This window comes from Myotis nattereri, assembly GCF_964212035.1.
Source record: "Myotis nattereri genome assembly, chromosome: 13".
In the NCBI taxonomy this organism is placed as follows: domain Eukaryota; kingdom Metazoa; phylum Chordata; class Mammalia; order Chiroptera; family Vespertilionidae; genus Myotis; species Myotis nattereri.
Window position 1 is genome coordinate 46,329,588 of NC_138088.1, and position 26,077 is coordinate 46,355,664.

The window sequence follows — 26,077 nt, forward strand, 5'->3', positions numbered from 1 at the left end:
TGCGCAGAAAGACCGTGCATGGTACAGGCAGACCTGGGCAGACAGGCAGCTAAGGTGAACCCTGACAGGGGCTTGCTGTCTCTGTCCAGTAATCCCCGAGTTTCCAGGGGAACAGAAGAGGCCAGGTTCGTCTTTCAGACCAGGGTGACTGGTGGGAAAGGTGGGAAGGGCATGTGGCCCTGGATACTGTCCCAAGGCCAAGTTGAACCCAGAGCAGCCAAAGATAGCACCATCTTCTAATTGTAGAGGAGAGTTTGAGTCAAGACTGAACAAGGAGAAAAAAGGTCTACATTTAGCTGGCATCCAAAGAGCCAGAAAGGGCCCCAAACAGAAAGACTAGCCAGCAGGGAAGACAGCAAAAAGTCAGGCCGTGGACTAAAAGGTAGACTTGGACATGGGTTTCCAGACCGAGACTGAGGTTATTGGCAGCACATTTTGATTGGGTACCTTTCGCTTGCTGGGGGGATGGTAACAGGCGAGGCACTTGAGTGATTAAAGCAGTCAGCGGGCCAGGCAAGGACAGTCACTTAAGAAGAGCAGCAGAGATAGGATGCAATTATCCAAAGTGGTCTTTGGCCTGAACCTCCAATCTTCAGTCATCCTGAGGAAGGCAGTGACAGCATCTATATGCAGTGGAGATTTCCTGCCTCCACTCTGGACCTCCCAGAGGAGTGAGCTGAGGTCAGAGCAGAAGCTTAGCACACAGGTTAGCTCCGGAAAGGCGGCTTGGGATGCTAAACTGCTGGCTTCCTGGTCTCAACCACCCCACCTTGATCCCAAATCACAGAGCATCGGCATTGGATAGCTCAGAGGGGACCAGCTTTGCAGATGCGAGGCATTTCTCAGAGAAGATTCCCTCAGCATTAGTAGCTCCTTGACACGGCTGTCTGGAGACCATGTCTTGCCTCAGCTGGCCCCTAAGCTGATTGTAAATGGTTTTAAGTACTCTGAGCCCATCTCGTCCTTCAGCAGCTATGATGATTGCTTCTCTTCAGTCACCCAGCTGCTTGCATATGAACTCATGCTTGCTGAGTTTACCCTGAAGTCTTAGGGCCTGTTTCCCTTGGAAGTGAGGGAGAAGGAAGTGGTGAGGGAATGGGCCATTGCCCCAGCCATCCTCTCAAAAATGATACAGCAGTTCCCCCTTATCTGCAGCAGATACGTTCCAAGACCCCCAGTGGATGCCTGAAACCGCAGATAGTACCGAACCCTATGTATGCTATGTTTTTGCCTATTATACATACCTATGATAGAGTTTAATTTACGAATTAGGCACAGTAAGAGATTAATAATAATAACTGATAATCAAATAGAATTATAACAATATACTATAATGAAAAGTATGTGAATGTACTATCTTTCTCTCTCTCTCTAAAATATATTATTGTTCTGTACTCACCCTTCTTGTGATGATGTGAGATGATACAATGCCTACACGATGAGATGAAGTGATGTGAATGAGACATTATTAAGTAAAATAAAGGTGACTGGACCCAAGCTCTGAGATACTACAGCTGTTGATTGGATAATCAGGACCTCTACTTAGTGACTCACAGGCAGGTAGCATATGGATACACTGGATTTATGTCCCAGGTGGGACAGAGCAAGTGGGGCACTGTGAGATTTCATCACATTACCCAGAAGAGTTTGTAATTTAAAACTTATGAGTTATTTATTTCTGGAATTTTCCATTTAATATTTTTGGATCTCAGTTGACCATGGGTAACTAAGACCTCGAAAAGCAAAACCATAGATAAGGTGGGGAATTACAGTATAGTCAGAACTTTTCATTTATTTTCAGGAATCACAACTTGGATTATGCCAATCCTACTCAGACACTTTCAAAAGCTCCCCAGTGTCCAGGGGAGAGTATATATGTGTGGTACAACAAGTGGTTCTGAGCTTAAGTGTCCAGCCTTTTATATGCCCTGCTCAATGGCATCAATCCTATGATCTTGGGCAAGTTTGACATGCTCCAAATCTCAGGCCATATCTATAAATGGAAATTACAATACCTGCCTTTAGCAACTGGGATGCTTTGGCTCTATAAGGTGCAGGTGCAGAAAACTCTGCCTTAACTGGCAGAAGAATTCGTCACTTCACATGAGGAAGTCTAAAGATAGAGTAATTCTGCCCTAACCGGTTTTGCTCAGTGGATAGAGCATTGGCCTGTGGACCAAAGAGTTCTGGCTTCAGTTTTGGTCAAGGGCATGTATCTCTGTTGCAGGCTCCTTCCCGGCCCAGGCCCTGGTTGGGGCTCATGCAGGAAGCAAGCAATTGATGTGTTTCTCTGGCATCGATATTTCTCTCTGTCTTTCCCTCTCTCTTCCACTCTCTCTAAGAATCAATGGAAAAATATCTTCAGATGAGGGTTTGAAAGAAAGAAAGAAAGAAAGAAAGAAAGAAAGAAAGAAAGAAAGAAAGTAGTTCCCTATTGTTAAAAATTCATTGGTTCCATGACATCATCATATCATTGAGGAGCAGTTTCTGTGGGTTTTTTTGGCTATATAGAGTGTTGGTCTTTGTCCTCAGGCTGTTTCTTCATGATGGATAACAACAGGTTGCAGTTTCTAATATCACATCCAGTCATGAAAACATTGAAAGAAGAATAGGAGACAACATGCTTCAGAATGAGGGAACTGTTTCCGGAAGTGCACAGCTCCTAGCATTGTATTCCAAGTGCACATCCTTGCTGGGGCTGGGCAGACCAGGGGAGTTGAGTGCGGCTCTGCCTCCTCCAAGTTCATGCCCGAACAGAGGGAGGCACCTCAACAGAATATGGGTTCTGTTAAAAAGGAAGAAGGAAAGGCATGGAGAGATGTTGTCTAGGCAACCAACAATGTCTGCCACATTGCCTCATGGAGGTCTTGCTGAAGATGGTGTTATATAGGCTGAGTTGGCAAAGGTTGGTGATAAGCTATGTAAATCAGGTAAATGTAAACATTTTTTTTCTGTTCACCACCATTCCTATCTTTATCTTTTGGCTCTCACTGATATGTGTTCACTTCACTTACCAAAGTCTTATTTCTCTTTCAAAGGTCAGCTTAAATCTCACTTCCTCCATGAAGTTTTCCCCACCATCCCAGTATTTCACCCTTTTTTCCCCTCTACCTCATAGAGCTTCTGCCTCCAATCTCTGAAACTCTGTAGCAGGACTATGGGATTAACTTCACCAGGTAACTCAAAGAAACTTGGAGAATATTGACTTGAGACCTCACTTACGACTGGAGATCCTGATTCAATAGGTCTGGAGAAGTTTGGGGATACATATTAGACAAAAAAAATGCTCCCAGGCATTCCTGATGGATAGCCAGGTTTAGAAGTGATTTCTAGAACTTAACATCTGGGCTTCATCACCCACTGCAAAGATAGTGGATAGCTTTTCAAATTCTTTTCCTGGTAAAATAGCAAGGACCATATATGCCATATTTTGTGTCCCTGGGTGTTGCTTAACACACAGCCTGGGCACATGTATGCTATCAAATCTTAAAGTGACTGTGTTTTCATTGAGTCTTTTGAGTGTAAGGATTTAGAAACTTTTTCCCAAACTTTTTCTAGAGGTGTGGATAAATGTGCTCATTTACCCTAATATTCTAAGGCTTACAACCAAAAGAGGTTTTCTGGTTTGTTCCTCTGCTGGTTTCTGCCAAAGAGATAGACGATCTGCCTCCTCATGCTCTGCTCCAGGCTTGCTGCCCAGTGTTTATATCCTCCTTTTAAAATTATAACCAATTTAGAAGATCCGACTGTGGTTTCCTTTAAGATTGCAGAGGCGGAAGAAGTCAAAATTGACTTAACATTATCTCTGAAAACAGCCAAGGGGTGCTTTTTGCACAGCTTCCTTTTACCAGTAATGATCAGAGTGGCAAGTTACTGCAGTTTTTGTTGGAGGCGCAGGGAGCTGATGGAGACACTGAGCAGCAGAATAGTCATCTGGTCCGTGAACATGCCCCAAATGACTGTGATGCCTGTTGGTTTGTTTTGGGCTCTTAGTGGGATTGTGGAGGAATAGTAAGTAATAGCCCATAACTTGCTTAATGTGTGCTAGGGTCAGGGCTGAGTCTTTCATCCTCACAACAGCCCTGTGACCACCCTGTGAGTTAGGCACTCAATACCTCCATTTTGCAGCTGTGGAGACTGAGGCTAAGAGAGGTTGAGAAATTTGGGTCACTAAGAAGCTACTGACTTCAGTTTTAAATTGGAGTTTGATTGACTCCAGATTCCATACTCTGACCCACTCACTGTAGAGGAGTTCTAGAACACATGCACCTTCCAAGTCAATTTTATTGATTCTCAATTCTGGCTGCCCTTCAGGATTCCTCAAGGAGCTATAAAACCTACCCACGCCCAGGCCTCACCTAAGGGAGCGTTTTAATGATCTAGTGTGAGGCTCTGGATTACTAACTTGTGAAGCTTTCTAGATGACCCCAATGTGCTTCTGGCATCAAGAACCACTGATCTAGTTGGTGTGAAGAAAAACTCATTCATCCATTGAATATTTTAGGATGTGTCTTTGCTTTCATGGAGGCATACCCAGGAGGGTGGTATGTGCTATGGGTCACAGAGGAAGGAGGTGCTGATTCTACCTGTGAAGGCCAAGAGGCGCAGAATGAATTAATATTTAAGCTGAGTCAACACATTGTTGGTAGGTTTTACTGAGGACTAATGGTGGTGGTGGGTGAGGGAGTGTCTTCTGGGCAGAGGAAATAACATGTGTGATGGCATAGACATGTAAGAGAGTAAGGTATGCTTAGGAAGCCCCAAGTGACGGTGGGGTGGAAGCACAAGCAATGAGGTGGCAGAGGAGGAAAGAGAGGTAATAAAGGGCCATGTGAGGAAAGGTCTCCTGTTCTGGGTTAGAAAGGTGGTGTTTTTTTTGTTGTTGTTGGTTTGTTTTTCTTAAGAGAATAAGGCGTCATTGGATCAGATCTGTGTCTTAGAAAGGTCACTTGGGGACCAGGGTAGAAAATGGTGAGATTGATAAGAGAGAGTCCAGCATGACATTGCCTTATAAAAGCAGAAAAGGTCAGATGTCATCTGAATGCCCAATCATGAGAAATGCATTAGTAAATTAAAATACATTAGTTCGATGGAATACTATGTAGTGATTAAATGTTATATTTGTTATATGAAAAGCAATTCATTATATGTAAGTAAAAAAAGCAAAAACAGTGGCTGGCTCTAGGTAAGTGATGATAAGGGCGTGGTGGAGGGATGGCAAAGAGGGGCTAGCTTTGAGAAGTGCTAGAGAGTAGAATCAACTCAACTTAGTGCTTGATTATGTTGGAATATGATAGAAGATTTTAGGATAGTTCTCAGGATTTTAATTGTGTGGCTGGGTAAATGAGTGGGGGTTATGGGTAATAATAAGACATGGATGGGCTAGAGAGAGAGAGAGAGAGAGAGAGAGAGAGAGAGAGAGAGGAAGCTTTGGGCAAAAGATTCATTTATTTGGGGCATGTTAAGTTTGACACTATGGGATATCCAGGTAAGAAGGTTTTTAGACAGTTAGATTTATGGGTCTATATCCTAGGAGACAGGCTTATGCTTAAGAGCACACCTAAGTCTTGGCAAACAGATAAATTCAACAATAAAGTCTGTTTTCAATTCTTATTATTGAACACAGGATCAAGTGTAAGTAAAGCTGGCCCACCACCAGTTCAGCAAACATTTATTGGAAACATTTATTACTCTGTGTTCAGAAGGGTGCCAGGCACTGGGATCACCAAGCCCAGTCAGACTTGATCTCTGTTCAAGGAAACATATTGTAATAGAGATGTGTATGGAGTGCTTTGGTAACTCAGAAGAGGGGAGAGATTAATTCTACCAGGAGTGGTTAGAGGACGATACAGAGCAGAGCTCACATTTGACTAGGCCTTAAAAGATGCGTTAGAGTTTGCCAAGTGGATCGATGTGTTTTATGTATTGTGGTTGCAGCTGAACTTCCCTTTAGAAATTAAGCATGCTCCAGAAAAAGTGGGTATTAATTTGAATGTCAGGGAACTGAATATTAAATCCATTTGAAAAGTCCACTCTAAAATTCAAGAAGTTCCTTTCTGAGACAATAACTAACACTGAATACGTTTCATAGGCCAGCTGAAATTCTCAAGTTGGCTGAAAGCTCTTATCACTTTGATTTGCCTCGAGGCAAAGCAACATGGACTATCAGAGTCAAGGTGGATGGTGCCTGCAATAGCTTTTCCTTCAGGCCGTACTAGCCAAGCCAAGCTAGGATCTTGGAAGGATAACCCTTCCCCAGGCCCAGGCAGATGCCCCATTTCCCACAGCTGTTAAATAGGAAGGAGTGGATCAATGCTAGCTCACCTCCAGGCGGCTATTGAAGGTCACTCAGCAAAGCGGTGGCAGGATCCCACTGCTGTCTGCACCTTGCCATGCTATTGGGCACTTCCAAATGCTGCGTCCCCATGTGTTTGGCCGCTCTTCTTTGGCAGCACTTGTGTGTACTTTTACCTTTAATTACAAGGCACAGCAGCGAGTATTGGTTGGCATTGGGGCGCCAGTGGGATGGAAGCCAGCCAAGTAGTAGACGCTTGACCTGCAGAAGGATGACTGATGGGCAGAGTCTGGACTCCAGCCTTCCCCTTTGATTTTGCTGCAATTTAATGTGCTTTCTGCACTTCCCGGGCTCACTGTGCATGGGAGCTGATTCAACCTCAGCTTCCCTCTTTCTCTGTTGTGGAAGTGCCTTAGATTTCCCAGTGCCTTACATTTTTGACTGGGAAATAAATATAGTGTGGAGACTCAACCTTCTCAAACTGATAGGGCTCTCAGCAGTTGGCAGGTACATTTATAACCTGAGACTGGGTTGTGCTTTGACATCTTCCAATTGAATGGCCTTTATTGGTCAGGAAGGAGTGTTTTTGGGGGGAGAAGTGTTATGTGAGATCATTTGCTTTTAGGCAGTTGCCTACCCTGCTCAGAATCGGCCAGTGACTGCCCGTTGCCTTCTGGATTTAGGCCAAACTCCAAAGCAGGCGTTTAAATCTACTCCATAAACTGCAGCAGACATTTGTCTCACTTGTATTCTCCTACCTTACAGGGCTCGGACACTGTGCTTCCTTTTGGCTCCCATGGCAGCTCTTGTGCTTATGAGCTCATCAGGGTCTCCTTCACATTCTTTCTTCACTTGTTTAAATTCTAACCATCTTCAGGGCCCTCTGCAGAAGTCATCCTCTCCAAAAGACCTTTCCTGATTAGCTTGTTTACCGTTTCCTCCCACATTGACTGGCATTTCCACTCTGTGGATTATCTTTTAATGTTCCTCTCTCTAGAAACATAAGCAGCTCTTTTGGGGCAGGCACTGAGTTTTCCCCATTCTTGTGCCCATTGTACTGGTAGTGCCTGGCACAAGGCCTTGCATGCTCTCAGAGCACAACCTTCTTGTTGCTGCCTTGGAGGGAGCCGGAATGCAGGTGTTGAAGGCAGTTCCAGGGAAGCTGGATCCCAGCCACCTGTTGATGGTTCTCAGCGTTTCCCTGGGCAAAGCCTGTGGAGGGCTAACTACTGAAGAGGGCTTTTGCTTCAGCTTCTATCCCAGCTTCCCAGATCTGCTTTCCTGGTCCAGATGGCACCTGAGCTTGGCTGTTCCTCCTGGACTCACCTTCTGTATTCAGCATTCTGCTGGCCTCTGCTGTCATTGCAACAGGACTAATGGATTCCAGCTGTCATAGCTTATAGTCTTCCTCCAGCATCCTCTGCCAGAGCCTCATCCCTTCTCTGGAAGGAGAGAGTAAGGGGGGCATTTATGGTGGAATTGATTGCTTCCTACTTGGTACTTTCACAGCATTCTGTTTACCTCCTGTCCTGGCATGCATCTCCCTGTAGCTCAGCCATTTATGTCTCTGTTTTCCCTGATAAACATTGAATGCCCTATGGCTAGAACCATGCATTCTCTGGCTGGGCTTAGGGGTACCTAACACAGTGCTTGGCACTGGGTTGGCATTCATTTCAACTAAGCTGAAATCAATAAGCAATCCTGAAGTGAGACTGTCCCAGAAAGTGTCCTATCAAAGTAGGTGAGCCATATGTACTCCATATTATGTTTCTGCAGCTACTCTGCCCCTCATTCTTAAGAGTGTCCCCATGGGGCTTGACAGGAACACTGGAAGTTTAGGGGACATGTTGGGTCTTCTGGGTGGAAGTACCACTGGGGAAGAAGGAGGCCAAGGCAGGCCCAACTGGGTAGGCTCCGAGGCTCTGTAAAGTGACTGCTCTCACCCAAAACCTACTCAACAAGAGAAGTTCCTGGTATGTTTTCTCACTGACCGTGTTCCAAAAAGACAAAGGAGATTTGGGCATGATGTCTCTTGCTCTACAACACTCAGAGGGTAAAGAATAAGCCAAACTTTAAAAATATTATTTTTTTTCTTATTGAAACATGAAAAAAGAAATTGAGAGACTGAGTCCTTAATCACTAGACTCCTATTTAATAGCAGTTATTCTTTCTGGTTCTCTCCACCTTGTGTCACGTAACAGTGTTGGATTTTACACAACCCAGGGGAGAACGGGAACACCTGTGACCTCATTTGGTGATTGTCTTCACTGCACTTGGCCCTGGACAAGTGTCTGTCTGGCTCATTTGGAGATGACTGACTCTGAAGTGGTCTTGACTTCCTCTGTGATGAACTGGGCTGTGCACACCTTCTGTAGGGTTCTCAAGGTCACTGATTCTACTCACAGTCACACCCATTTAAATTTCTGCCACTCCGATGCTGCTTATCAGACTCAGAGTACAACCCTTCCTACTGCTACGAAATACAATTTTAAGGGTTGGATTTGTTCTTTTCAACCAGAGCACCAAACTTTGATGATCTGGCTAACTTCCCTGGGCTGGTCTAGACTTGGGAGAAGAAAGCAAAGATGATTTTAACAGTGGCTTCCAAATACAAGCATCTTCCTTTTCTTGCTCTGGCTCTGAAACAAAGCAACAACAAAAATCTGTGCAGTCCCCACTGGACCAAAAGAGAGTCCAATCCTTGGAAACATAGACCTGGCTGTCTGCTTAGAAGGTTTTATGTGGGGGATTGAGACTTAGCTTTTGTTTCAGCCTGATGAGTCTGGAGCATTGAAAAAAACACAATTTTATGTCTTAATAGGTTATCCTGCTCAGTTAAATTCTCAATAAATCATCCTGCTACAAGGGCAGGGATTGTCTTATTCTTTTCTAATGATAAAAACATCTTGTATTCTTCAGGGAGGCAATGCATAGATAGGATGAGGGTCAAAGAGATCTGACTAAAAGATCAGGACTGTGGAAGGAGAATCATGGATGGAATTTGACCAACAGAATTTGTTGCTGCATTTTCCAAAGACTTCCAGGAATCAAACACCACAGTTAACTAGAGAAACTGTTGAAATATTTTGGAATACAGGAAGTTTTATTTTATTTTTAATTAATTAACTGATTGATTGATTGATTTCAGAGAGGAAGGGAGAGGGAGAGAGATAGTCACATCCATGATAAGAGAATTATGGATTGGCTGCCTCCTGCATACCTCATACTGGGGATCGAACCTGCAAACCAGGGCATGTGCCCTGACCAAGAATTGAACCTGTGACCTCCTGGTTCATAGGTCAGTGCTCGACCACTGAGCCACTCTGGCTGGGCTGGAATACAGGAAATTTTAGAAGTCCAATATCTATTGGAGAAACTGGATCTGTGATTTAAACGTTTCCTACCAAGAAGTCACCAGGCCCAGATGGCCTCATTAGTAAATTTGTCCAATGGTAGGGGAAAATATAACATGTATATTAGAGAAATTCTTTAGAGAATAGAAATAGGGGGAAGTATTTCCAACTCGTTGTGGTGGTAGCATAACTCTGGTACCAAAATCTGAGAATGACATTAAAAGAAATAAAAAATTACAGATTGATTGCACTCTTTAATATAAAGCCAAAACTCCTTTACAAAACTGCCATGGCTGGTGTTGCTCAGTTGGTTGGGCGTTGTCCCATGCACTGAGAGGTTTCAGGTTTGATTCTGGGTTGGGGCACATGCCTAGGTTTTGGGCTTGATACCCAATAGGGGGCATGCAGGAGGCAGCTGATTGATGTTATGCTCTCACACAGATGTTTCTTTCTCTCTCCTTTCTTCCTCTCTCTCTAAAGATCAATAAAAAATTATTTTAAAAAAGAACCTTAACAAAACAATAGCTAATTCCAGCCCTCAAAATGTGAAAAGGATAACATATCACAACCAAGTTGGGTTTATTTCAGGAATGCAAGATCACCTGAAAATTAAAAATCAAATGTATTCACCACAATTACATAATAAAGGAGAATATTATATGATAATCTCAATGGATGCAAAACAAAATATTTGCTAACATTCAATACCCATTCCTGATAATAACTCATAGCCATCTAGATAAAAATTGAACTTCCTTAAATCTATATATATATATTTAAAAGCTACAGCAGTCATCACACTTAATGGTAAATTTTTGAATGTCCTAAGATTGAAAATTGGATAAGGATGCCCACTCCTCACCTCTTTTATTCAGCATTATAAAGAAAGTTCTAGCCAGTGTAAAAGGCAGGAAAGAAAGAAAATGTATAAAGATTGGAGACAAAGAAATGATAAGATTGTTGTCTGTGTGGGAAATTCAAGAGCCTGTACACAAACCACTGGAGTTTTTTAGTGAAAATGGCAAGGTTACTGGATATAATGTCAATATATACAAAAATATTTCTGTATGATGGCAACAAGCAAATAGAAAATAAAACACAAAAATGGTTCTATTTATAACTAGTAGCCCATTGGGCGATATCCTGCACAGTAGGCTGCCCCCTGCTTTCCTGGGAGCTGGCGGGAACTGCGCTGCCAGGAGCCGTGCTGCTTCCACAGGAGCCATGTGGCTTCCGCAGGAGGTGGGCCCACTGTCTCCTCCCCGAGCTGGGGCACAGTGGCTAGCCGGCCCCTGTCTCTGTCTTCCTCTCTGCTCTGGGCCTCACCTGCACACGCAACCTCCTCCTATGACCCGTTACGGTGTCCCGGACTACTTTGCATATCTCCTCTTTTCATATATATATATGGCATCAAGTAATATGTGTTAAATATGTAGGTATGATAATGTAATCAATAGAGTAATAAATGATGAGCAAGGCCTCAGTACAAAAGACTACCAAACATTGCTGAGAGAAATTAAAGAGGCCTAAATAAATGGAGAGAAAACCTTTTCATGGCTAGAATAACTTAATGATGTAAATGTGTTAATTCTCTCTCAAACTCATCTATTAATTCCAAACAGTTCCAATAAAAATCCCAGTGGAGGATTTCTGTGGAATTTGACAAGCTAATTCTAAAATTTATAGAAAAAAATATTAAGCACCAAAAATATATGACACTCTTGAGAAAGTAAGCTGGAGAAATTATACTATCACATTAACACTTTGTTAAAGCTATAGTAATTAAAACAGAATAGTATTAGCACAAAGATGAAAAAATAAACTAGAATAGAACCAGAATAGAACATATACGTGACATTGAAATGCAGTGATGAAAAGGTTATATTTTAGTAATTGTAGCTTGGTTTATTGATTATCTATTATCTTGACTCCTGTATCATTCTTTACACAAAAACCATTCCTGATAGATTACAGATATAAATGTAGAAGTTAAAACCTTAAACCTTCCCAATAAAAACATGAGAGATTACCTTTATGGTTTCTGGATAGGCAAATATTTCTTACACAGGCCACAGAAACTTTCAACCAGACAGGAAATACTGAAAAATTGATATTAATGAAATGAATAGTTTTTATATGCTTATATACTAAATAATGCTTCTGTTAAACAAAAGCATTATAAGAGGATGAAAAGGGAAGCCACTTAATAAGCGAGGTGTTTGTAATACATATATCTGAAAAAGGACTCATATTCAGAATATATAAAGAACTACAAATCATTAAGAGAAAGAACGATGACTCAGTGGAAAAATGGACAAAAGACTGAACTGACATTTCACCAAAGAAGACATCTAAATGTCCCATAAAACTTGCTCATCAGTCATCAGGAAATGTAAAATAAAATCATTCTGAGGTCCCTTTATAGAAACAACATATTACCTAAAATACAAAAGATCAACAACACTAGTATTGGCAAATTACAAATTAACTGGAACTTTCATACTCTGCTGAAAGGGATGGAAATAGTTACAATCACTTTGATAAATGCAGCATCTACTAAGGATGAACATACACATAGCCTATGACCCATCATTTTTACCTTTAGGTGTATATTGGACAGAAATGCATGCATACATGCACCACACGACATGTAGAAGAATGTTTATAGCAATAAAAGCCACAATGTGGAACCAACCCAAATGTCCACTAACAGTCAAATGGACCAATAAATTATGGATTATTTATACAATGGAATACCACACAATAAAGACGAGAAAGAAAGAGTCACTGCTATAAGCAAACAAGATCGTTCGATCTTATTGAATATGGTGCCATACATGCAAACAAGAAAGAATGCACAGTGTATAGTCCTGTTGATATAACATTTGCAAAGAGTCAAAACTAATCAATGTTAATAAAAGAAAGAATAGGGGTTGCTTTTGGGAGAGAAGGTTCACAGGTGGGTTTCTGAGGTGCTGCTAATGTTCTTTGTGTCAGAAGTGAATACACAGGCACCCTCACTTGTGAAAATTCATCAAGCAGTTCTACCCTTGTGCATGTTGGCTCCAATACATTGTTTACATGAAATTATTTTGTGTCATTAAGGAGTCACCTTGATTTAAAAGGGGAGCCATGGCTACTCTGTTCAGCAGCACACACATTTTTCACAAAATCACACACACACACACACACACACACACACACACACACACTCTCTCTCTCTCTCCCTAAAAAAGTGTGTTTGCCTCATGTGCATTGTCTTTAGACCAGTAAGTACATCCTCAGTCACACTGGGGAGTTTGGGGTGCATAGTCAACGGTCCAGGGTGCTGTGGGAATGGGCTTTGACTCAAGTGGTTGCCGTTTTGAGGCCATTTGGAGTGGTTTTTCAGAGCCCCCACGTTGGCTTCAGGCAGACTTGAGTTCTAAGCTCTTCAACCTGTAAATGGTGTTATTTTGAGTGAATGGTTGAGTTCTGAAAACTTCAGTGTCCTTATCTGTAAAATGGGAATAAGATTAATACTTACCCGGTGGGGGGGAGGGGGCAGGTTAGAAAAGGTCAAGGGGAGAAAAAGGGGACAAATGAATACTTTCAACAATAAAGATTTTTTTAAAAATATATTTTTAAAAAAGATTACTTATCGTCTGTCGGCAGGGTTGGGAACCATTTTTCTTCCAAGGGCCATTTAGATATTTATAACATTCACAGGCCATACAAAATTATCAACTTAAAAATTAGCCTGCTATATTTGGTCAAACATGTAATTAACTCACCCCTAATGCCTTGACAGGGCCAAACCAAATGGTTTTGCGGGCATTATACGGCCTGAGGGCTGGACCTTGTCCACCTCTGCTCTAGGGTGTTGTTGAGTAGCAAATGAGATAATCCCTGTAACTGCTCAGTTAATGACAGGTTTGGTTGTGGTGACAGCCACAGGGCTAAGGAGGGAGCATGGGGTTGTTTAAAGATGCCTGTTGGGGCCCAGAATACAGAGCCAGGAATATAGGGCTTCTAGTCTTGCTCCTTCTCTCTCTGCTCTGCCTCTCATTTGGGCCCCCGCTGCACCCTCCTTCTCAGGGGCTTCCAGCCCCATTGCTCCCTGCCTGGCTCATGCGGTCTCTCTCTTTCCACATGGTGTGCGTGGTTATGGTGGAGCTAACCTGTTTTCACTTTAGCAGCAGAAACCAAAATTGTCTGACAAGTGCCCTATGTACTCAGACCCTCACAGGGGCTTTGATGTGGAGCCAGGCCACTCAACACGCTTTGGAAAGGCTGGGACCCAGCTCCAGATTTGCCCTGCAGTCGCCTGCAGTTGGTGGCCTTGCAGTTGGAATACAAGACTAGCAGTCCTGTATTCCACGGTTTCAAAAGAAGCCAGAAGTTCCGTTTCCACTGGCAGAGAATGTTCACATGTCCTAGGGTCACAGCTCTGCACTTCTGCTTGCCTCCCGCTCTCCTCCCCATGGGTACAGCGTTAACTGAAACATTCTCCTCTCTCCTCTCCTGCACGAGAACCAATTGCATGTGGCTCGAGGGAGCAAAGGCATCAGAGCATGCTTCTCTTTATGTGGAGCTAATGGTGTTATGTTTCCTTGGTAGGGTTTCTGAGTCTTGGGAAATCAGAGCTCTCACTCCCTCTGAGCTCAGACTGTTCCTTTGGTGAGGGACTCTGGGAAGGCACATGTGGCAGGGATGGGAACAGCAGGGAACAGCAAGAAGCCCAAGTTACCTCTCAGAGTGACAAGTTGTGTTGTTTGTCCAGAGAGGAGATGGCAGTTCGTGGTCTAGAAAAAGCAGCCATGTGGCCTCTAATATTCGTCCTGATACCGGGTCTGATCGGCTGCCCCCATCCTCACTGATCCATCACTTGGTCTTTTGCTCACATATGTTGAGCCACGCTGCTTCTCCTTCCAGGAGGGAAAATGTGGCTGAGCCAGGAAGGACACTGTTGGGCAGGTGTACTTTGACAAAAGAACGTTCTATGGGCAGGGGTTGGCAGTGAGACCCATGCCTGCTGTATTTATACAGATTGGAGAAGCCTTTCACCTTCTCTGTGGGTACCATTAAAAATGACACACTCCAGCTGGGAAAAGGGAGGCTCAGGAAATGCCAGGATTAGAGAGAAGAGCCTCATTCTATTTTCTCTTGGGGGGGGGCGGAGGTCAGTGGGTTAGTGAGTCCAGAGCCCCCAGGCTCTCACACCACAGGGAAGCTGTCTTCGTGGACAGAGAGGTCCACCCGTGCTGCAGAAATACCTCAGCCCTACCAGCTCAGAGACAGGCAGTGCTGATCAGGGCCCACTTCCTGCCCCAACACTAGATTTGATGGTTTTTAAAGACATTGGCCAAAAGCATTCTAAACACAAAACTACTTCATCCGGACACTTTTTTGTCATTGTAAGCATGAACAAGAGTGTTTAAAGGACTTTTTACAGAAGAGGATCCTAGTGGGAATACGAATAGGCTTGGCCATGAGGAACGAATAACACATGTGCAACCTTCATGCTCTTCCCAACATTATGTTGCCCACCACCTCTCTGATGGATGCATCATACTGATTCCTCCCTGGCCCTGTCTTGAGTGCCCAGGGGTCCTGCTTACCTTTGAGGAGCTGGTAGCTGTGCCCCATGTCAGCTGTTTAAGTCCATCTACAGGGTTCTTCTGTGTCTGGTAGAGGTTGCAAAAATAGCATGCAAGGCACAGAAATGAGGGCTTTACCAAGTTAGTAATTACCAGTACATTCTGATGGGGATGCATCATGCAAGGTGGAAAAATCAATATCAAGGAGCTGGAAAGCCAGCTTCAGGCATTACATAGGCATCCAACTGGGCATGGAAACCATCATGGTGGGTGGGAACAGAGGTGGTTATAGAGAAATGGGCAAGGACCGGCCATGTGGAGGTGGGTGGAATGGAATAAAGAACCTATGAGCATGAGGGAAGTGTTCCAGCTGGGAAATAAGTTGGCACGTGGATTAATTTATCCGGCATCTTCATGGGGCCAGACCTGGGGACACAGTAGCTGCAGGAGCTCACCTGCTTCGTGTCGTTGACTTTCCAGGTTGATGTATGAGTGCTTTCCTCTTTTTTGTTGACCTTGCTATGGGTCCAAAGGAAGAGTCCTAAATGAAAGGAATCAGAAAGTGAATCAATGCTCAGATTTCCCGCCTCTTAGGGCTTATCAAGTGGGGCCTATAACTCCAAACCCAGGCCCTGGTTATTCACAGCAGAGTCTCTATGGGAAGTATTTAATTATAGGCCACGGTTCTCCCGGTTGCATTTGCTACCACCCTCATTCCTCCTAGCCATCCACTAAATATTACTTACTTTGCCATGGAATGTGAATTCATGCTAATAATACCACCAGCTAATTTAAGCTCATTTGTTGCCGAAAAAGACCACCACCCAGGATATAAAGAGGAAAAGTGCTTTTATTATTGACCACTTGGGGTTACACACCCCTACAGGTCTCCATGGTGTGAATAACCAGGTGTTGACAGGAGAAAGCCAAGTTTATTTTTGTATGTCATGTTTATGTCCCTTTAGTACATAATCCCTCCCCCCCCCTTCAGAGGCAGAGATTTGAGAGCTGGCTGTATTGAAAATTGCTATGTTCCCTTTGTCTTTCAATTGCTGTGTTTTCCACAGATTCTATGTTTGCATTTGGGCATCAGTTGGGGAGAGACACGGTGGTGGAAAGAGCTTTCTTTTTTTTTTTTTGCTTATTTGCCATAGGGGAAGCAGAATAGTTTTGGAAGTAGCTCAAGTCAGGTTTTAGTTTGAATTGGCAGTTCAAGAGAATGATAGATGAGCTGAATTATTTTTCTCAGAGAGTGAAACACTAGCAGAGAGGACATTCTCTTAGGGGTTCAAAGTATGCCGTGTTAAGAGAAGAAGTTAAATATGACTTCTATTCTTTAGGAAATGTGATGGTGTCTCTTGGAACACCTTAAGGTGTTTCTTATAATATATTCTGTTTTCCTTACACAGAGATATATAATAAAGAGAATCTTAGAGCAAAAATCTGGCTTAGTTTAGGTTTTGGAAGTTGTTTCATTGTGGCTTTTTGAATAGAACCAACTGCATGTTCAAATTCATGTTCCCTGTAAGAAAACCCACTATAGATACATTTTGAATTGTAAAATATGCGGGCTTTGAGTTTCTATGCGCATGGAGGAGGAAGGGGAAGGGAAAATAGTAAATTTATTGGTCAGTTTCTTGGCGTATTTCACTGTTCATTTGCAGATCATTAGCTACTTGGCGGAGAACTGAGAGGATAGAAACTTTAAATTGCACATTGAATATCAATTTGAAGTGAAACGGTAATGAGTCAGTGGAGGAATAAGATTCGATTTACACAAGTTCAATTTGTGTGCAGGATTTGTTTAAGCTGCACCAGCCCACCTGTACAGGTGTCAGTGAGTCACAGAAAATATCCATCTAAGATGCAGAGGTAGGAGCCACGACAGTAAGAGATAAGTGGAGGTTGAGCCAAAATAATGTGTAGCAGCAGAGAAAGCAAGACTCCTCTGAGTTTTCCTACCTTTACACCAATGTTTCCCTCGTTGCGACACCCTTCGGTCTTATTTCCTATTAATCTTCAAAATGTTACTCTCTGAAATAAAGCCATGTATGATTACTGCCCCAACCAATGAGATACTGTATCTTGCCTTTTTTTTAAGTCAGTGTTTATTTATTTATTTTTTCTGTCTCTCTCCCACTTTATCATCAGATTGATATTTTTTTAAAAAAACTTGAGAATATTTTTAATATCTCTGAATTTTTTTTATTATTGTCTAAAGTTTCACATATGTCTTCTTTTTCCCCAATGGAGCCCGCTCCCCTCTTCCCCCAGCCATTCCCATCCCAGGCAAGCCCCCACCACCCCAGAGTCTGAGTCCATTGGTTATGCTAATATGCATGCATACAAGTCCTTTGGTTGCTCTCTAACCCCCCCCCCCCCCCCCGCCACCATTTGTCTCTGGATCTATTCTTGTTCATCAAATTATGTTGATCATTATATCCCACATATGAGTGAGATCATATGATATTTATCTTTCTCCGACTGGCTTATTTCGTGTAAAAGTTAATTTTAGGACAGTAGACAATAGTATGTTTTGTGGCTTAGAAACACTGGACTTTAGTTCCTGCAACATTACCTACTAGTGGTATGATCTTGGGTTATGTTTGAAAACTGGTTAATAGAGACTCCTAACTCCTACTGTCTTTATGAGGGTTAAATGAAGGACTGTGTATAAAAAAGTCTTAGCATACAGCTTGGCACATAGCAAGAGCAAGGAATATTAGCCATTATGATTGCAATTATGATTTTAAGGCTATTTTTATAGATCTGGTTTAGTTACAAAAATGTTTTATAAATTGGTTTTGCAGAAAACTTGATGGAAATTTCCATTTGAATAGCAGGGCTAGTCCAAGGGGCTTGGAGGAAGGCACCACTTTCCTCTGCTTAGGATGGGGAAAATGCTGTCTTGGGCAAAAAATGGGGGTGGGGGAGGTTCATGTGTTCACCCCAGAAATCAGAATCATCATTTCCAGATACTGTAGCATGGGTTTTGAATGTTCTACCAAGATTTCCACGATTCTTAATTTCTTTAAAATAGAAACTCACAAACTTATATGTGAATGCTGCTCTCTCCGTGACCTTATAACTTAAAGGTTGGGTGCTTAATAGCAACGATTTCAGCAATGGAGTGTTATAACAGGAGCATCTTATGTTGAATGTTTTTTTGGAGAAAGTTGACTTTTTTTTTTTTTACCACACCCCACCTACTGAGTCAGAATCTGAATTTTAATAAGATCTTTGGTGATTCATGAGCATCTTCAAGTTTAAAATGTACTAAACTATACCTTTTCTCCCCTTAGTCTTATTTTTTAAAGATATTTTATTGATTTCAGAAAGGAGAGAGATAGAAACATCAGTGATGAGAGAGAAGCATTGATCGGCTGCCTCCTGCATGCCCCACTCTGGGGATCGAGCCCACAACCTGGGTATGTGCTCTGACTGGTAATCGAACCATGATCTCTAGTTTCATGGGTCGATGCTGCACCACTGAGCCATCCCAAATGGGCTCTCCTTACCCTTAAATTGGGCCTGCCTAGTCTACATGGCCAGGGCCCTTTGAGTCTGCATTCCCCCATGGCGCAGGGACAAATGCTGAGGGTCCTTCTGTTGTCCACCTTGTGACTAAGTTGAGAGCTGTGCTCACTCTTTTCTAACCAGATTCAGCTTTCCCTCCCAGGTGCTTGCCTCTACAGCCTAGTTTCATGTACACACTGACACCACATGCTTGCATTTGCTTTCCCTTGAGGTCATGTGAGCTGGACACTGCAGCTGAAGAGTAGTTAGAGTTGTGTGAACATGTTGTGAATTAGTAGGGATGGTGACTCTTGCCTATTAGTGTGGAAAGAGAATGGCCGATTCCAGCTCATTTCTATTCCAGAAACTAAATGTAGACTCTGAAAGCAGCAGCTCATTGCTGCACAGTTGATGCCAATTGCTTTTCAACCACATTATGCGTAAATAGGTGGTTTTTAGAAATCCTAAAATGTAGGTTTCTTAGGAGGTAAGCCACACACCTCTGGGGCTTGGTGTGTAGTTAGTGAAGTTGCACAGGGGTATTTGGGGACCCCACTTCTGATGGAGTAGTGGGGAACTGAGGTTATTCAGAGAAGGATACTTAGTAACACATGGTGTCCTGATTTTCTTGTAATTAGTTCTGTCCCCAGGGCCCCGTCTTTCTGTCCTGCAGTCCCTCGTTTCCCATTGAGTCCAAGAAGGCTGAACCCTGTGATGAAGGCTGAGTCTGCTTTTCACACTCCATTTTCCTTAGCACGAGTCCTCCAAGTCCTTTGTGGCCATCCTTGATGAGGGGCTGTCAGACCATAGCAGTTCACTTCCATTCTGCAGGGGACTGGAGAATGGTTTTCTTGTGGCAAAACTCTAATGAGGTGGAGGTCACATGTGTGTGTACAGTAGAATCATCATGGTGATGGTTGGTAGGCACATCCAGGACTCTGTTCCCTGAGCCAGAAATTCTAATCCATTCTGTCTGAGGTAGGACTCAGGGAGATGGAACATTTAAGAAGCATTTCAGATGATGTTTTTTTTCAAGGTGCCACTATTGACTAATTATTATATCATCAATAACTGTGGAATTTTAAGAAGATGGCTAAGTCTCTGACATGTCCTCAACTGCATATGAAGATAATTGCGATGGATAGTCTTGCTCTATAATCATTTTCTCAGAGTTAGTTAATTATTACTTCACTCAGACATGTCTATCAACATCTTTAATGTCCCAGATATTAAGAAAGATAAGAAAGATAAATCAGACACAGTCACTGTTCTCAGAGATGTCACAGTCTGCCAAGGACACAAACATACAGAGCAATGAATGGTGCTAGGCATACTAGTGGGTATAATAGCAACAGGACTCAGGACCCCCAAGGCTCCAGAGTTGGGAAGACAGGCATAAAGTTCCCATTGTGTTCTGATAGTTCTCTCTATAGCAGTGGTTCTCAACCTTCTGGCCCTTTAAATACAGTTCCTCATGTTGTGACCCAACCATAAAATTATTTCCGTTGCTACTTCATAACTGTAATGTTGCTACTGTTATGAATCGTAATGTAAATATCTGATATACAGGATGGTCTTAGGCGACCCCTGTGAAAGGGTCGTTCGACCACCAAAGGGGTCGCGACCCACAGGTTGAGAACCACTGCTCTATAGGGTTCTATAGGAGTAGCTTTGGTAAGGGGAGACCGAGAATCTTGGGCAACTCTAGTTCTTAGGGGAAGGTCAAGGTTGTCCTAAAATGTCCAGTCTTATGGAGAAGGTAGATCCAAATATTTAAGTAACTGGTTTTCCTCTGACTCATATGGGATTTGGTCTTGAAAAGGAAAAAAAAAAAACCTGTTAAGAAAACTCATGCTGCCAAGGGGAATCTCAAAAGGGATGTTGGGTATTTGTGTGATTTCTAGGAAATGTGGTGGTCCTGTTCTTTTTTTCAAATACATTTTTATTGATTTTAGAGAGAGAGGAAGGGAGAAGGATAGAGAGATAGCAGCATCGACATCAATCAGCTGTCTCCTGCACAACTTCTACTGGGGATCGAGCCTGCAACCTGGGCATGTCCCCTGACTGGGAATTGAACTGGGGACTTCTTGGTTCATGGGTTGATGCTCAACCACTGAGCCACACCGGCTGGGCATGGTGGTCCTGTTCTTAAAAGTTTAGAAGAGATGTGATTTACTCCATTGCTTGGAGTTTTGAAGGCTATCTGTCCACTGTTCATTATCCAATAATAAATATCATCGTGAAAGTCACCTTTAACACTTAAATATTGCTGGGACTTTATGGGATTGAACTGAATGGACTGCCATGGTATTAAAAAGTCGTATGGGTGAGCTTTTATAACCCATGCTCCATAAAGCTGCATAAAGCAAGCACCTGCACACTATCCTTTAAAGTGAGAGCATTCAAGCATGAAATTTAGACATGAAGGGGCCTTTGCTTGTTAATTAAACCTGTTGGCAATGTTAATTTTTAAGAAATAGAAGAGGAGGCTTGAGGCAATTAGAAGAGGATTTGTTCCTGGGAAGATAGGACCCCTGGAACTGTCACTTACATAAACAGGACATGTGGATTCTTCAGAAGCTGTAGCACAAGCTGGATCTGGGATCCCAGGAAGAAAGCAGACCTGTAACAAGGTTCACTCACCAATAGTTGGCTGTGAGGTTAGTGTAGCTTTCTGACTATCCTTACAGTGGGATTTGTGGTAAGTGTCTGGATCCACTGTATTCTTATTATTTTCCATTAAACAGAGGGTTTATTTGGAGACTAGTCACTTTACAAGCTAAATGGGAATTAGTTTTGTGCTTACTAGTATTTTTAGCTTAATATCTTCATCTTCATTTTGCTTGGCAAGCAAGGGAGATGCTGGAGCCAAGGAGTGCTGGCCACAGCTCTCCTATGTTATTTATTTTTTTATTGAGAAATAATTCACATAACATAAAATTAACCACTTTAAAGTGAACAATTCAGTGGCATTAAATATAGTCACAATATTGTACAACCACCACCTCTACCCAGTTCAAAAACATTTTCATCACTCCTCCAAAACCCATAATCATTAAGAAGTCACTTCCCATCCCCCCCGACCCCCTACCCTCTGGAAACCACCAATTTGCATTCTGTCTCTATGGATTACCTATTCTGGATATTTCATATAAATGGAGTTGTAGAACATGTGACCTTTTGTGACCGGCTTCTTTCATTTAGCTTGTTTTTGAAGTTCATCCATTTTGTAGCATAGATGCATGCTCCATTACTTTCTATGGCTGAATACTGTTCCATTTGCACAAAATATTCCTTGCTTTCACCCTGTCACTGGGTTTCTCCCCAACTCCTGGGAGCATTTCAGATAATTCTGATAATTCTTGACCATATGACTTGCTTTATCCCATGAGTGCAGTGAGAACAGGTGACTGGTGCCCCTGTGAACAGAACCCCGATGAGCCATCTTGAGGCTCTGCCATGACTCCTTTCCCTCGTCCAGGGGTTCTGCAGGGATAGCAGGGGCCACTCCTTCAGGCTGGGCTCATGAATGCAGGCAGCATGGGCAGGGCAGTGGGTCTTATAGCTTCCTCTGAAAGATACTAAATTGAACTCCAGGAGAGGGGGTGATGAAAAGATGGAGAAAAATCTCCCTGGCACTGAGGACTTACAGTTGTGCTATAATTTCATCAGTCAATTAAAGTAGCTGTGAGCTCTGCAAAGCGCTACAGAGTGGAGAGGGTGGAATCCATGGAGCTTTCTCAAAGGACTCTGGGTCTGGCTTAAAGGACAGCTAGGGTTTAGACGTGCAGAGTGTGAAGAAGAACATCTAAGAAGAGGAGTGGCCTCAGCAGTAGCTTCAAGGTGGGGAAGTAGGATGTTTGGGGAACAGTGAGTTGAGTGATTATTTTCAAGAGCACAGGCACTTGGGGAGCACAGGGTTGGAAAGCTCAACTGGAGCCAGTGAGTGAAGGACCGTGACCTCCAGCTAAAGAGTTGGTCTCTGTAATCTGACTTTATATCCCCAGCAGGGCACAGTAATGGATGGCTGCCCCACCACTCTTTCTTGTGCTTTGAGGATTGGACCCATCCTTTTACAACAGTGGTTACCAATCTTTACATCTGTACTTTCTACATCTCAGTCTGGGTGACCCTTCTCCTTCCACAAACTGACTCTCTGCGTTTGCCCTCATCTCAGTTGAGAATAACTGTTCTCAGATGCCATGGGGAGCAGAGGGGAAGAAAGGCCCTGATATTTGCTGAAACCAAGAGGTTTCCAAATATTTACTTGTCTTTCTCCTCTAAACCCTCTGCGGTGGTGTGGGAGTGCAATTCCTCTCCTGATTTTACAGTTGAGAAAAACGGAAGCTCTGAAGGCAAGGAGCTAACAGATGGGCTAATAAATGGAGGTGGGTTTGAAGCTTGTCTTGCTCATCTTTGTACCCTCACGTCCATCCTGGAATGTGGCACACGGAGCCTCGGTGAGTGAAGGTAAGCTATTGAGCACATGGCTACGTGAAAAAGCAAGGTCTGCTGATGCCCAATCTAAAGGTGATGAGATTTTGGAAGATGGGGGTTTACACCAGGCCTCTCTTTTCCCCCACAGACACTAAAATTCCCTGGAGCTGTGGTGAGTGTGGACCGGGACTAAGGTGCCACAGCTCTGGTTGAAGTGAGGGGTGTGGACTCCGTGAGTGTCCTGAATGGAGTTGGCTCAGCTAAGGGAATCTTCCCATTTGCCTCTTGGCCTGCTGCTCTGCTCAGACTCCTGGGTGCAGGGAAGTCTGTAGGCTGATCCTCCTCAAGTACATTGCCAAGGACGTGTTCTGGCCCTTGGCTGTGGGATTAGAGTTTTTTGAAAACCCTAACTTTTCTAGGGGGGAAAAGTGAAGAAAGCAAGGTGAAATGTAATTTCCTTTTTAATATAGATGGTCATTTAATCTAATATTATAGGAAATGATTAGATCTTAAAAACCTATAAATTACATTTGACAACTCTGGTGCACTCTGCTTTCCCTGCGGGCAGTTTCACAGGGCAACCATGGCCCGGGAGAGGAGCGCTAGGAGTGCACTTTGTTTATTGGCTCTTAATGAGAAGCCATTCATCTAAATCACCGCGGGGGTGGAGCCTCTGCAGAGCTGGGGGATCAGAAGTGACAGTTGTACCTTTTGACAAATGTGCTGCTCCATCCTCCCAACAATGGTGTGTGTGGCGTCGTTTTCTTCCTTACACACTTAGAGCAGGCCCTGGGGCAAAATGGAAAGCTTCCACCTTTGAGTACCTCGATCCCTCACCCCTCTGTCTTTCCTCTCCTGTCTCTTCCTACCCCCAGACTGAGGCGGCTGGGGCTCCCCATTATGCTGTTATTGGAAGGCCTCTTCTCTGTTTATTACTGTTATTGTGACACTCGCATTCCTGCCTGAATGGGGACCGCCTGGCACAAGATGATGGATCATTACAGAGAGCACCTGCCTGGCAGAATTGCCACCTCTCCTCCTCCTCCCCTCCCCTCTGCTTCACGTTGAGAGAGCAACACCATGCAACCAGAACACCCTCCAAACCAACAGGAAAAAATACACATACATATGGCCTTTTCTTTGGGGATGATGGGTTTACTTTTACAGCTGAAGGGATGAAACCAAAGGGGATGGTTGGTGACTAGGACAGGACAAGAGACAACTGCACAAAGACCTGCCTTGGTCTTTCTCTTGCTGTGTCCTCTCTCTCCTTTGCTATGTCACCAACACAGAGGGTAGCAGGAAGAATAAAGCACTCAATTGTGGAGGTAAATTTCTGACTTTGAGCCCAGTTTTAACAGTTGGTAATCAGCTGTGACCTCCCCTAAGTCACTCAGTTCTGGCTCTGGTGGCTCTTTGCCTATGGGAGGGGACCTGGTAGGCAGAATAATGGCTTCCCAGATGTGTTCTAATCCCAAGAATCTGTGACTATGTTAACTTACATGGCAAGGGGCTATTAGAGTTCTAGATGGAATGAAGGTTGTTCATCAGCTAACATTAAAATAACCCAAGCGAGCCATTTTCATTCCAAGAGTCCTTAGGACAGTGATGGCGAACCTTTTGAGCTCGGCGTGTCAGCATTTTGAAAAACCCTAACTTAACTCTGGTGCCGTGTCACATATAGAAATTTTTGGATATTTGCATCCATAGTAAAACAAAGATTTATATTTTTGATATTTATTTTATATATTTAAATGCCATTTAACAAAGAAAAATCAACCAAAAAAAATGAGTTCGCGTGTCATAGGTTCGCCATCACTGCCTTAGGATGATGGGAAAGGGGAGAAGCAGAGTTAGAGGGATGTGATCTGAGAAAGACTGGACAGGCCATTGTTGGTTTTAAAGATGCAAAGGGGCCGGGAGCCACGGAGTAAGGGCAGCCTCTAGAAGTAGAAAAAAAAAACCCAGAAATGAGATTCTCCCCTAGAGCCTTTAGGAAAGTAATGCAGCCCTGCAGACACCTTGATTTCAGCCCAGTGAGACCCATTTTGGGCTTCTGACATCCAGAGCTATAAGATAGTAAAATTATGTGTATGTTGTTTTAAGCCATTGAACTTGTGTTAATTTGTTTTCACCAACATGAAACTAAGACGGTGGGTAATCACACCAGCCTTACTTTCCCCAAGGAGCAGAGTGAGGATACAAGACTTGGCAACTCTGCCATACAATGCAATTCACCGGGAGGTGAAGGTATGAAGAGCAGGTGTCCCGAGCTGGGGTTAGAAAGCACAGACCGAGGGCCTGCACAAAATGCCAGGGTCTGCCCCACTCTTTGCACGTTTCATTCCTTTTCATCTGTGCTCTCTCTGGGAGCCAAATGTCTCTCCCCTGGGGGAAGGGAATCAGTGCATCAGCGCTCTCATTTCCTCTCCCTGGGATAGTTCCTGTGCTGGTGAAATGGCTGTTGGTACAACCAGTTATTACAGCTTGGCTTTTCTGTGGACCACTGGACCAAAGGGCTATCCCTCAGGAAATTGCCATCCTCCTTGTTTGTTGTTGTTTGTGTTTTTATTTGTTAATCCTCACCCAAGGATATTTTTTTCCATTGCTTTTTAGAGAGAGTGGAAGGAAGGGAGATAGGGAGAGAGAGAGAGAACATCAATGCGAGAGAGGTACATTGATTGGTTGCCTCCCACATGCACCCTGACCAGGGCTGGGGATGGAACCTGCAAGTCAGTACATGCCTTTGACTAGGAATCAAACCCCCAACCCTCTGGTGCGTGGGCTGGTACATAGCCCGCTGACACTGTAACCACTGAGCCACAATGACCAGGGAGCCCTGCTCCCTGTTGATCATGTCTAGCATTTAGCTCTACGGGAGCCCATCCCTGCCACTC

General features: G+C 43.4%; 1 protein-coding gene across 1 annotated transcript in view; it reads left to right on the forward strand.

Moving 5' to 3' along the window:
- Nucleotides 1-26,077, forward strand: part of SORCS3 (sortilin related VPS10 domain containing receptor 3) — a 523,227-nt gene that overhangs the window by 238,654 nt on the left and 258,496 nt on the right. The gene's annotated exons all lie outside the window — the stretch shown is intronic.